Source organism: Telmatherina bonti, assembly GCF_933228915.1.
Source record: "Telmatherina bonti genome assembly, chromosome: 1".
In the NCBI taxonomy this organism is placed as follows: Eukaryota; Metazoa; Chordata; class Actinopteri; order Atheriniformes; family Telmatherinidae; genus Telmatherina; species Telmatherina bonti.
The window spans coordinates 2,835,283-2,848,495 of NC_136619.1; the positions used below are offsets into that span (position 1 = coordinate 2,835,283).

The 13,213-nt window shown below is 55.9% G+C and overlaps 1 protein-coding gene across 3 annotated transcripts in view; it reads left to right on the forward strand.

Moving 5' to 3' along the window:
* The window catches only part of lrrk1 (leucine-rich repeat kinase 1), a 331,059-nt gene that overhangs the window by 268,304 nt on the left and 49,542 nt on the right, over positions 1–13,213 (forward strand). The window lies entirely within an intron of this gene.

Genomic DNA, 13,213 nt, shown 5'->3' on the forward strand with positions numbered 1-13,213 from the left:
TAGGGACTGTCCTCTAGATGTCTCCAGGTCAGAGGGGTAGGGACTGTCCTCTAGATGTCTCCAGGTCAGAGGGGCAGGGACTGTCCTCTAGATGTCTCCAGGTCAGAGGGGTAGGGACTGTCCTCTAGATGTCTCCAGGTCAGAGGGGTAGGGACTGTCCTCTAGATGTCTCCAGGTCAGAGGGGTAGGGACTGTCCTCTAGATGTCTCCAGGTCAGAGGGGTAGGGACTGTCCTCTAGATGTCACCAGGTCAGAGGGGTAGGGACTGTCCTCTAGATGTCTCCAGGTCAGAGGGGTAGAGACTGTCCTCTAGATGTCTCCAGGTCAGAGGGGTAGGGACTGTCCTCTAGATGTCTCCAGGTCAGAGGGGTAGGGACTGTCCCTTAGATGTCTCCAGGTCAGAGGGGTAGGGACTGTCCTCTAGATGTCTCCAGGTCAGAGGGGTAGGGACTGTCCTCTAGATGTCTCCAGGTCAGAGGGGTAGAGACTGTCCTCTAGATGTCTCCAGGTCAGAGGGGTAGAGACTGTCCTCTAGATGTCTCCAGGTCAGAGGGGTAGAGACTGTCCTCTAGATGTCTCCAGGTCAGAGGGGTAGAGACTGTCCTCTAGATGTCTCCAGGTCAGAGGGGTAGAGACTGTCCTCTAGATGTCTCCAGGTCAGAGGGGTAGAGACTGTCCTCTAGATGTCTCCAGGTCAGAGGGGCAGGGACTGTCCTCTAGATGTCTCCAGGTCAGAGGGGTAGGGACTGTCCTTTAGATGTCTCCAGGTCAGAGGGGTAGAGACTGTCTTCTAGATGTCTCCAGGTCAGAGGGGTAGAGACTGTCCTCTAGATGTCTCCAGGTCAGAGGGGTAGAGACTGTCCTCTAGATGTCTCCAGGTCAGAGGGGTAGAGACTGTCCTCTAGATGTCTCCAGGTCAGAGGGGTAGAGACTGTCCTCTAGATGTCTCCAGGTCAGAGGGGTAGAGACTGTCCTCTAGATGTCTCCAGGTCAGAGGGGCAGGGACTGTCCTTTAGATGTCTCCAGGTCAGAGGGGTAGAGACTGTCTTCTAGATGTCTCCAGGTCAGAGGGGTAGAGACTGTCCTCTAGATGTCTCCAGGTCAGAGGGGTAGGGACTGTCCTCTAGATGTCTCCAGGTCAGAGGGGTAGAGACTGTCCTCTAGATGTCTCCAGGTCAGAGGGGTAGAGACTGTCCTCTAGATGTCTCCAGGTCAGAGGGGTAGGGACTGTCCTCTAGATGTCTCCAGGTCAGAGGGGTAGGGACTGTCCTCTAGATGTCTCCAGGTCAGAGGGGTAGGGACTGTCCTCTAGATGTCTCCAGGTCAGAGGGGTAGAGACTGTCCTCTAGATGTCTCCAGGTCAGAGGGGTAGGGACTGTCCTCTAGATGTCTCCAGGTCAGAGAGGCAGGGACTGTCCTTTAGATGTCTCCAGGTCAGAGGGGTAGAGACTGTCCTCTAGATGTCTCCAGGTCAGAGGGGTAGAGACTGTCCTCTAGATGTCTCCAGGTCAGAGGGGTAGGGACTGTCCTCTAGATGTCTCCAGGTCAGAGGGGTAGGGACTGTCCTCTAGATGTCTCCAGGTCAGAGGGGTAGGTACTGTCCTCTAGATGTCTCCAGGTCAGAGGGGTAGGGACTGTCCTCTAGATGTCTCCAGGTCAGAGGGGTAGGGACTGTCCTCTAGATGTCTCCAGGTCAGAGGGGTAGAGACTGTCCTCTAGATGTCTCCAGGTCAGAGGGGTAGGGACTGTCCTCTAGATGTCTCCAGGTCAGAGGGGTAGAGACTGTCCTCTAGATGTCTCCAGGTCAGAGGGGTAGAGACTGTCCTCTAGATGTCTCCAGGTCAGAGGGGTAGGGACTGTCCTCTAGATGTCTCCAGGTCAGAGGGGTAGGGACTGTCCTCTAGATGTCTCCAGGTCAGAGGGGTAGGGACTGTCCTTTAGATGTCTCCAGGTCAGAGGGGTAGAGACTGTCCTCTAGATGTCTCCAGGTCAGAGGGGTAGGGACTGTCCTCTAGATGTCTCCAGGTCAGAGAGGCAGGGACTGTCCTTTAGATGTCTCCAGGTCAGAGGGGTAGAGACTGTCCTCTAGATGTCTCCAGGTCAGAGGGGTAGAGACTGTCCTCTAGATGTCTCCAGGTCAGAGGGGTAGGGACTGTCCTCTAGATGTCTCCAGGTCAGAGGGGTAGGGACTGTCCTCTAGATGTCTCCAGGTCAGAGGGGTAGGTACTGTCCTCTAGATGTCTCCAGGTCAGAGGGGTAGGTACTGTCCTCTAGATGTCTCCAGGTCAGAGGGGTAGGGACTGTCCTCTAGATGTCTCCAGGTCAGAGGGGTAGGGACTGTCCTCTAGATGTCTCCAGGTCAGAGGGGTAGAGACTGTCCTCTAGATGTCTCCAGGTCAGAGGGGTAGAGACTGTCCTCTAGATGTCTCCAGGTCAGAGGGGTAGAGACTGTCCTCTAGATGTCTCCAGGTCAGAGGGGTAGAGACTGTCCTCTAGATGTCTCCAGGTCAGAGGGGTAGAGACTGTCCTCTAGATGTCTCCAGGTCAGAGGGGTAGGGACTGTCCTCTAGATGTCTCCAGGTCAGAGGGGTAGGTACTGTCCTCTAGATGTCTCCAGGTCAGAGGGGTAGGGACTGTCCTCTAGATGTCTCCAGGTCAGAGGGGTAGAGACTGTCCTCTAGATGTCTCCAGGTCAGAGGGGCAGGGACTGTCCTCTAGATGTCTCCAGGTCAGAGGGGCAGGGACTGTCCTCTAGATGTCTCCAGGTCAGAGGGGTAGGTACTGTCCTCTAGATGTCTCCAGGTCAGAGGGGTAGGGACTGTCCTCTAGATGTCTCCAGGTCAGAGGGGTAGGGACTGTCCTCTAGATGTCTCCAGGTCAGAGGGGTAGAGACTGTCCTCTAGATGTCTCCAGGTCAGAGGGGTAGGGACTGTCCTCTAGATGTCTCCAGGTCAGAGGGGTAGAGACTGTCCTCTAGATGTCTCCAGGTCAGAGGGGCAGGGACTGTCCACTAGATGTCTCCAGAGGGGCAGGGACTGTCCTCTAGATGTCTCCAGGTCAGAGGGGCAGGGACTGTCCTCTAGATGTCTCCAGGTCAGAGGGGTAGAGACTGTCCTCTAGATGTCTCCAGGTCAGAGGGGCAGGGACTGTCCACTAGATGTCTCCAGAGGGGCAGGGACTGTCCTCTAGATGTCTCCAGGTCAGAGGGGCAGGGACTGTCCTCTAGATGTCTCCAGGTCAGAGGGGTAGGGAGTGTCCTCTAGATGTCTCCAGGTCAGAGGGGTAGGGAGTGTCCTCTAGATGTCTCCAGGTCAGAGGGGTAGGGAGTGTCCTCTAGATGTCTCCAGGTCAGAGGGGTGGGGACTGTCCTCTAGATGTCTCCAGGTCAGAGGGGTAGAGACTGTCCTCTAGATGTCTCCAGGTCAGAGGGGTAGAGACTGTCTTCTAGATGTCTCCAGGTCAGAGGGGCAGGGACTGTCCTCTAGATGTCTCCAGGTCAGAGGGGTAGGTAATGTCCTCTAGATGTCTCCAGGTCAGAGGGGCAGGGACTGTCCTCTAGATGTCTCCAGGTCAGAGGGGTAGGGACTGTCCTCTAGATGTCTCCAGGTCAGAGGGGTAGAGACTGTCCTCTAGATGTCTCCAGGTCAGAGGGGTAGGGACTGTCCTCTAGATGTCTCCAGGTCAGAGGGGTAGGGACTGTCCTCTAGATGTCTCCAGGTCAGAGGGGTAGAGACTGTCCTCTAGATGTCTCCAGGTCAGAGGGGTAGGGACTGTCCTCTAGATGTCTCCAGGTCAGAGGGGTAGGGAGTGTCCTCTAGATGTCTCCAGGTCAGAGGGGTGGGGACTGTCCTCTAGATGTCTCCAGGTCAGAGGGGTAGGGACTGTCCTCTAGATGTCACCAGGTCAGAGGGGTATGGACAGTCCTCTAGATGTCTCCAGGTCAGAGGGGTAGGGACTGTCCTTTAGATGTCTCCAGGTCAGAGGGGTAGGGACTGTCCTCTAGATGTCTCCAGGTCAGAGGGGTAGAGACTGTCCTCTAGATGTCTCCAGGTCAGAGGGGTAGAGACTGTCCTCTAGATGTCTCCAGGTCAGAGGGGTAGAGACTGTCCTCTAGATGTCTCCAGGTCAGAGGGGTAGAGACTGTCCTCTAGATGTCTCCAGGTCAGAGGGGTAGAGACTGTCCTCTAGATGTCTCCAGGTCAGAGGGGCAGGGACTGTCCTCTAGATGTCTCCAGGTCAGAGGGGTAGGGACTGTCCTTTAGATGTCTCCAGGTCAGAGGGGTAGAGACTGTCTTCTAGATGTCTCCAGGTCAGAGGGGTAGAGACTGTCCTCTAGATGTCTCCAGGTCAGAGGGGTAGAGACTGTCCTCTAGATGTCTCCAGGTCAGAGGGGTAGAGACTGTCCTCTAGATGTCTCCAGGTCAGAGGGGTAGAGACTGTCCTCTAGATGTCTCCAGGTCAGAGGGGTAGAGACTGTCCTCTAGATGTCTCCAGGTCAGAGGGGCAGGGACTGTCCTTTAGATGTCTCCAGGTCAGAGGGGTAGAGACTGTCTTCTAGATGTCTCCAGGTCAGAGGGGTAGAGACTGTCCTCTAGATGTCTCCAGGTCAGAGGGGTAGGGACTGTCCTCTAGATGTCTCCAGGTCAGAGGGGTAGAGACTGTCCTCTAGATGTCTCCAGGTCAGAGGGGTAGAGACTGTCCTCTAGATGTCTCCAGGTCAGAGGGGTAGGGACTGTCCTCTAGATGTCTCCAGGTCAGAGGGGTAGGGACTGTCCTCTAGATGTCTCCAGGTCAGAGGGGTAGGGACTGTCCTCTAGATGTCTCCAGGTCAGAGGGGTAGAGACTGTCCTCTAGATGTCTCCAGGTCAGAGGGGTAGGGACTGTCCTCTAGATGTCTCCAGGTCAGAGAGGCAGGGACTGTCCTTTAGATGTCTCCAGGTCAGAGGGGTAGAGACTGTCCTCTAGATGTCTCCAGGTCAGAGGGGTAGAGACTGTCCTCTAGATGTCTCCAGGTCAGAGGGGTAGGGACTGTCCTCTAGATGTCTCCAGGTCAGAGGGGTAGGGACTGTCCTCTAGATGTCTCCAGGTCAGAGGGGTAGGTACTGTCCTCTAGATGTCTCCAGGTCAGAGGGGTAGGTACTGTCCTCTAGATGTCTCCAGGTCAGAGGGGTAGGGACTGTCCTCTAGATGTCTCCAGGTCAGAGGGGTAGGGACTGTCCTCTAGATGTCTCCAGGTCAGAGGGGTAGAGACTGTCCTCTAGATGTCTCCAGGTCAGAGGGGTAGAGACTGTCCTCTAGATGTCTCCAGGTCAGAGGGGTAGAGACTGTCCTCTAGATGTCTCCAGGTCAGAGGGGTAGAGACTGTCCTCTAGATGTCTCCAGGTCAGAGGGGTAGAGACTGTCCTCTAGATGTCTCCAGGTCAGAGGGGTAGGGACTGTCCTCTAGATGTCTCCAGGTCAGAGGGGTAGGTACTGTCCTCTAGATGTCTCCAGGTCAGAGGGGTAGGGACTGTCCTCTAGATGTCTCCAGGTCAGAGGGGTAGAGACTGTCCTCTAGATGTCTCCAGGTCAGAGGGGCAGGGACTGTCCTCTAGATGTCTCCAGGTCAGAGGGGCAGGGACTGTCCTCTAGATGTCTCCAGGTCAGAGGGGTAGGGACTGTCCTCTAGATGTCTCCAGGTCAGAGGGGTAGGGACTGTCCTCTAGATGTCTCCAGGTCAGAGGGGTAGGGACTGTCCTCTAGATGTCTCCAGGTCAGAGGGGTAGGGACTGTCCTCTAGATGTCTCCAGGTCAGAGGGGTAGAGACTGTCCTCTAGATGTCTCCAGGTCAGAGGGGTAGGGACTGTCCTCTAGATGTCTCCAGGTCAGAGGGGTAGGGACTGTCCTCTAGATGTCTCCAGGTCAGAGGGGCAGGGACTTTCCTCTAGATGTCTCCAGGTCAGAGGGGTAGGTACTGTCCTCTAGATGTCTCCAGGTCAGAGGGGTAGGGACTTTCCTCTAGATGACTCCAGGTCAGAGGGGTAGGGACTTTCCTCTAGATGTCTCCAGGTCAGAGGGGTAGGGACTTTCCTCTAGATGTTTCCAGGTCAGAGGGGTAGGGACTGTCCTCTAGATGTCTCCAGGTCAGAGGGGCAGGGACTGTCCTCTAGATGTTTCCAGGTCAGAGGGGTAGAGACTGTCCTCTAGATGTCTCCAGGTCAGAGGGGTAGGGACTGTCCTCTAGATGTCTCCAGGTCAGAGGGGTAGGGACTGTCCTCTAGATGTCTCCAGGTCAGAGGGGTAGAGACTGTCCTCTAGATGTCTCCAGGTCAGAGGGGTAGGGACTGTCCTCTAGATGTCTCCAGGTCAGAGGGGTAGAGACTGTCCTCTAGATGTCTCCAGGTCAGAGGGGCAGGGACTGTCCACTAGATGTCTCCAGAGGGGCAGGGACTGTCCTCTAGATGTCTCCAGGTCAGAGGGGCAGGGACTGTCCTCTAGATGTCTCCAGGTCAGAGGGGTAGAGACTGTCCTCTAGATGTCTCCAGGTCAGAGGGGCAGGGACTGTCCACTAGATGTCTCCAGAGGGGCAGGGACTGTCCTCTAGATGTCTCCAGGTCAGAGGGGCAGGGACTGTCCTCTAGATGTCTCCAGGTCAGAGGGGTAGGGAGTGTCCTCTAGATGTCTCCAGGTCAGAGGGGTAGGGAGTGTCCTCTAGATGTCTCCAGGTCAGAGGGGTAGGGAGTGTCCTCTAGATGTCTCCAGGTCAGAGGGGTGGGGACTGTCCTCTAGATGTCTCCAGGTCAGAGGGGCAGGGACTGTCCTCTAGATGTCTCCAGGTCAGAGGGGTAGAGACTGTCCTCTAGATGTCTCCAGGTCAGAGGGGCAGGGACTGTCCACTAGATGTCTCCAGAGGGGCAGGGACTGTCCTCTAGATGTCTCCAGGTCAGAGGGGCAGGGACTGTCCTCTAGATGTCTCCAGGTCAGAGGGGTAGGGAGTGTCCTCTAGATGTCTCCAGGTCAGAGGGGTAGGGAGTGTCCTCTAGATGTCTCCAGGTCAGAGGGGTAGGGAGTGTCCTCTAGATGTCTCCAGGTCAGAGGGGTGGGGACTGTCCTCTAGATGTCTCCAGGTCAGAGGGGTAGAGACTGTCCTCTAGATGTCTCCAGGTCAGAGGGGTAGAGACTGTCTTCTAGATGTCTCCAGGTCAGAGGGGCAGGGACTGTCCTCTAGATGTCTCCAGGTCAGAGGGGTAGGTAATGTCCTCTAGATGTCTCCAGGTCAGAGGGGCAGGGACTGTCCTCTAGATGTCTCCAGGTCAGAGGGGTAGGGACTGTCCTCTAGATGTCTCCAGGTCAGAGGGGTAGAGACTGTCCTCTAGATGTCTCCAGGTCAGAGGGGTAGGGACTGTCCTCTAGATGTCTCCAGGTCAGAGGGGTAGGGACTGTCCTCTAGATGTCTCCAGGTCAGAGGGGTAGAGACTGTCCTCTAGATGTCTCCAGGTCAGAGGGGTAGGGACTGTCCTCTAGATGTCTCCAGGTCAGAGGGGCAGGGACTGTCCTCTAGATGTCTCCAGGTCAGAGGGGTAGGGACTGTCCTCTAGATGTCTCCAGGTCAGAGGGGTAGGGACTGTCCTCTAGATGTCTCCAGGTCAGAGGGGTAGGGAGTGTCCTCTAGATGTCTCCAGGTCAGAGGGGTGGGGACTGTCCTCTAGATGTCTCCAGGTCAGAGGGGTAGGGACTGTCCTCTAGATGTCACCAGGTCAGAGGGGTATGGACAGTCCTCTAGATGTCTCCAGGTCAGAGGGGTAGGGACTGTCCTTTAGATGTCTCCAGGTCAGAGGGGTAGGGACTGTCCTCTAGATGTCTCCAGGTCAGAGGGGTAGGGACTGTCCTCTAGATGTCTCCAGGTCAGAGGGGTAGAGACTGTCCTCTAGATGTCTCCAGGTCAGAGGGGTAGGTACTGTCCTCTAGATGTCTCCAGGTCAGAGGGGTAGGGACTGTCCTTTAGATGTCTCCAGGTCAGAGGGGTAGGGACTGTCCTCTAGATGTCTCCAGGTCAGAGGGGTAGGGACTGTCCTCTTGATGTCTCCAGGTCAGAGGGGTAGGGACTGTCCTCTAGATGTCTCCAGGTCAGAGGGGTAGGGACTGTCCTCTAGATGTCTCCAGGTCAGAGGGGTAGGGACTGTCCTCTAGATGTCTCCAGGTCAGAGGGGTAGAGACTGTCCTCTAGATGTCTCCAGGTCAGAGGGGTAGGTACTGTCCTCTAGATGTCTCCAGGTCAGAGGGGCAGGGACTGTCCTCTAGATGTCTCCAGGTCAGAGGGGTAGGGACTGTCCTCTAGATGTCTCCAGGTCAGAGGGGTAGGGACTGTCCTTTAGATGTCTCCAGGTCAGAGGGGTAGAGACTGTCCTCTAGATGTCTCCAGGTCAGAGGGGTAGGGACTGTCCTTTAGATGTCTCCAGGTCAGAGGGGTAGAGACTGTCCTCTAGATGTCTCCAGGTCAGAGGGGTAGGGACTGTCCTCTAGATGTCTCCAGGTCAGAGGGGTAGGGACTGTCCTCTAGATGTCTCCAGGTCAGAGGGGTAGGGACTGTCCTCTAGATGTCTCCAGGTCAGAGGGGCAGGGACTGTCCTCTAGATGTCTCCAGGTCAGAGGGGTAGGGACTGTCCTTTAGATGTCTCCAGGTCAGAGGGGTAGGGACTGTCCTCTAGATGTCTCCAGGTCAGAGGGGCAGGGACTGTCCTCTAGATGTCTCCAGGTCAGAGGGGTAGGGACTGTCCTCTAGATGTCTCCAGGTCAGAGGGGCAGGGACTGTCCTCTAGATGTCTCCAGGTCAGAGGGGTAGGGACTGTCCTCTAGATGTCTCCAGGTCAGAGGGGTAGAGACTGTCCTCTAGATGTCTCCAGGTCAGTAGGGTAGAGACTGTCCTCTAGATGTCTCCAGGTCAGAGGGGTAGAGACAGTCCTCTAGATGTCTCCAGAGGGGCAGGGACTGTCCTCTAGATGTCTCCAGGTCAGAGGGGTAGAGACTGTCCTCTAGATGTCTCCAGGTCAGAGGGGTAGAGACTGTCCTCTAGATGTCTCCAGGTCAGAGGGGTAGGGACTGTCCTCTAGATGTCTCCAGGTCAGAGGGGTAGGGACTGTCCTCTAGATGTCTCCAGGTCAGAGGGGTAGAGACTGTCCTCTAGATGTCTCCAGGTCAGAGGGGTAGGGACTGTCCTCTAGATGTCTCCAGGTCAGAGGGGCAGGGACTGTCCTCTAGATGTCTCCAGGTCAGAGGGGTAGGGACTGTCCTCTAGATGTCTCCAGGTCAGAGGGGTAGGGACTGTCCTCTAGATGTCTCCAGGTCAGAGGGGTAGGGAGTGTCCTCTAGATGTCTCCAGGTCAGAGGGGTGGGGACTGTCCTCTAGATGTCTCCAGGTCAGAGGGGTAGGGACTGTCCTCTAGATGTCACCAGGTCAGAGGGGTATGGACAGTCCTCTAGATGTCTCCAGGTCAGAGGGGTAGGGACTGTCCTTTAGATGTCTCCAGGTCAGAGGGGTAGGGACTGTCCTCTAGATGTCTCCAGGTCAGAGGGGTAGGGACTGTCCTCTAGATGTCTCCAGGTCAGAGGGGTAGAGACTGTCCTCTAGATGTCTCCAGGTCAGAGGGGTAGGTACTGTCCTCTAGATGTCTCCAGGTCAGAGGGGTAGGGACTGTCCTTTAGATGTCTCCAGGTCAGAGGGGTAGGGACTGTCCTCTAGATGTCTCCAGGTCAGAGGGGTAGGGACTGTCCTCTTGATGTCTCCAGGTCAGAGGGGTAGGGACTGTCCTCTAGATGTCTCCAGGTCAGAGGGGTAGGGACTGTCCTCTAGATGTCTCCAGGTCAGAGGGGTAGGGACTGTCCTCTAGATGTCTCCAGGTCAGAGGGGTAGAGACTGTCCTCTAGATGTCTCCAGGTCAGAGGGGTAGGTACTGTCCTCTAGATGTCTCCAGGTCAGAGGGGCAGGGACTGTCCTCTAGATGTCTCCAGGTCAGAGGGGTAGGGACTGTCCTCTAGATGTCTCCAGGTCAGAGGGGTAGGGACTGTCCTTTAGATGTCTCCAGGTCAGAGGGGTAGAGACTGTCCTCTAGATGTCTCCAGGTCAGAGGGGTAGGGACTGTCCTTTAGATGTCTCCAGGTCAGAGGGGTAGAGACTGTCCTCTAGATGTCTCCAGGTCAGAGGGGTAGGGACTGTCCTCTAGATGTCTCCAGGTCAGAGGGGTAGGGACTGTCCTCTAGATGTCTCCAGGTCAGAGGGGTAGGGACTGTCCTCTAGATGTCTCCAGGTCAGAGGGGCAGGGACTGTCCTCTAGATGTCTCCAGGTCAGAGGGGTAGGGACTGTCCTTTAGATGTCTCCAGGTCAGAGGGGTAGGGACTGTCCTCTAGATGTCTCCAGGTCAGAGGGGCAGGGACTGTCCTCTAGATGTCTCCAGGTCAGAGGGGTAGGGACTGTCCTCTAGATGTCTCCAGGTCAGAGGGGCAGGGACTGTCCTCTAGATGTCTCCAGGTCAGAGGGGTAGGGACTGTCCTCTAGATGTCTCCAGGTCAGAGGGGTAGAGACTGTCCTCTAGATGTCTCCAGGTCAGTAGGGTAGAGACTGTCCTCTAGATGTCTCCAGGTCAGAGGGGTAGAGACAGTCCTCTAGATGTCTCCAGAGGGGCAGGGACTGTCCTCTAGATGTCTCCAGGTCAGAGGGGTAGAGACTGTCCTCTAGATGTCTCCAGGTCAGAGGGGTAGAGACTGTCCTCTAGATGTCTCCAGGTCAGAGGGGTAGGGACTGTCCCTTAGATGTCTCCAGGTCAGAGGGGTAGGGACTGTCTTCTAGATGTCTCCAGGTCAGAGGGGTAGAGACTGTCCTCTAGATGTCTCCAGGTCAGAGGGGTAGGGACTGTCCTCTAGATGTCTCCAGGTCAGAGGGGCAGGGACTGTCCTCTTGATGTCTCCAGGTCAGAGGGGTAGGGACTGTCCTCTTGATGTCTCCAGGTCAGAGGGGTAGGGACTGTCCTCTAGATGTCTCCAGGTCAGAGGGGTAGGGACTGTCTTCTAGATGTCTCCAGGTCAGAGGGGTAGAGACTGTCCTCTAGATGTCTCCAGGTCAGAGGGGTAGGGACTGTCCTCTAGATGTCTCCAGGTCAGAGGGGTAGGGACTGTCCTCTAGATGTCTCCAGGTCAGAGGGGTAGGGACTGTCCTCTAGATGTCTCCAGGTCAGAGGGGTAGAGACTGTCCTCTAGATGTCTCCAGGTCAGAGGGGTAGGTACTGTCCTCTAGATGTCTCCAGGTCAGAGGGGCAGGGACTGTCCTCTAGATGTCTCCAGGTCAGAGGGGTAGGGACTGTCCTCTAGATGTCTCCAGGTCAGAGGGGTAGGGACTGTCCTTTAGATGTCTCCAGGTCAGAGGGGTAGAGACTGTCCTCTAGATGTCTCCAGGTCAGAGGGGTAGGGACTGTCCTTTAGATGTCTCCAGGTCAGAGGGGTAGAGACTGTCCTCTAGATGTCTCCAGGTCAGAGGGGTAGGGACTGTCCTCTAGATGTCTCCAGGTCAGAGGGGTAGGGACTGTCCTCTAGATGTCTCCAGGTCAGAGGGGTAGAGACTGTCCTCTAGATGTCTCCAGGTCAGAGGGGTAGGTACTGTCCTCTAGATGTCTCCAGGTCAGAGGGGTAGGGACTGTCCTTTAGATGTCTCCAGGTCAGAGGGGTAGGGACTGTCCTCTAGATGTCTCCAGGTCAGAGGGGTAGGGACTGTCCTCTTGATGTCTCCAGGTCAGAGGGGTAGGGACTGTCCTCTAGATGTCTCCAGGTCAGAGGGGTAGGGACTGTCCTCTAGATGTCTCCAGGTCAGAGGGGTAGGGACTGTCCTCTAGATGTCTCCAGGTCAGAGGGGTAGAGACTGTCCTCTAGATGTCTCCAGGTCAGAGGGGTAGGTACTGTCCTCTAGATGTCTCCAGGTCAGAGGGGCAGGGACTGTCCTCTAGATGTCTCCAGGTCAGAGGGGTAGGGACTGTCCTCTAGATGTCTCCAGGTCAGAGGGGTAGGGACTGTCCTTTAGATGTCTCCAGGTCAGAGGGGTAGAGACTGTCCTCTAGATGTCTCCAGGTCAGAGGGGTAGAGACTGTCCTCTAGATGTCTCCAGGTCAGAGGGGTAGAGACTGTCCTCTAGATGTCTCCAGGTCAGAGGGGCAGGGACTGTCCTCTTGATGTCTCCAGGTCAGAGGGGTAGGGACTGTCCTCTTGATGTCTCCAGGTCAGAGGGGTAGGGACTGTCCTCTAGATGTCTCCAGGTCAGAGGGGTAGGGACTGTCTTCTAGATGTCTCCAGGTCAGAGGGGTAGAGACTGTCCTCTAGATGTCTCCAGGTCAGAGGGGTAGGGACTGTCCTCTAGATGTCTCCAGGTCAGAGGGGTAGGGACTGTCCTCTAGATGTCTCCAGGTCAGAGGGGTAGGGACTGTCCTCTAGATGTCTCCAGGTCAGAGGGGTAGAGACTGTCCTCTAGATGTCTCCAGGTCAGAGGGGTAGGTACTGTCCTCTAGATGTCTCCAGGTCAGAGGGGCAGGGACTGTCCTCTAGATGTCTCCAGGTCAGAGGGGTAGGGACTGTCCTCTAGATGTCTCCAGGTCAGAGGGGTAGGGACTGTCCTTTAGATGTCTCCAGGTCAGAGGGGTAGAGACTGTCCTCTAGATGTCTCCAGGTCAGAGGGGTAGGGACTGTCCTTTAGATGTCTCCAGGTCAGAGGGGTAGAGACTGTCCTCTAGATGTCTCCAGGTCAGAGGGGTAGGGACTGTCCTCTAGATGTCTCCAGGTCAGAGGGGTAGGGACTGTCCTCTAGATGTCTCCAGGTCAGAGGGGCAGGGACTGTCCTCTAGATGTCTCCAGGTCAGAGGGGCAGGGACTGTCCTCTAGATGTCTCCAGGTCAGAGGGGTAGGGACTGTCCTTTAGATGTCTCCAGGTCAGAGGGGTAGGGACTGTCCTCTAGATGTCTCCAGGTCAGAGGGGCAGGGACTGTCCTCTAGATGTCTCCAGGTCAGAGGGGCAGGGACTGTCCTCTAGATGTCTCCAGGTCAGAGGGGTAGGGACTGTCCTCTAGATGTCTCCAGGTCAGAGGGGTAGAGACTGTCCTCTAGATGTCTCCAGGTCAGTAGGGTAGAGACTGTCCTCTAGATGTCTCCAGGTCAGAGGGGTAGAGACAGTCCTCTAGATGTCTCCAGAGGGGCAGGGAC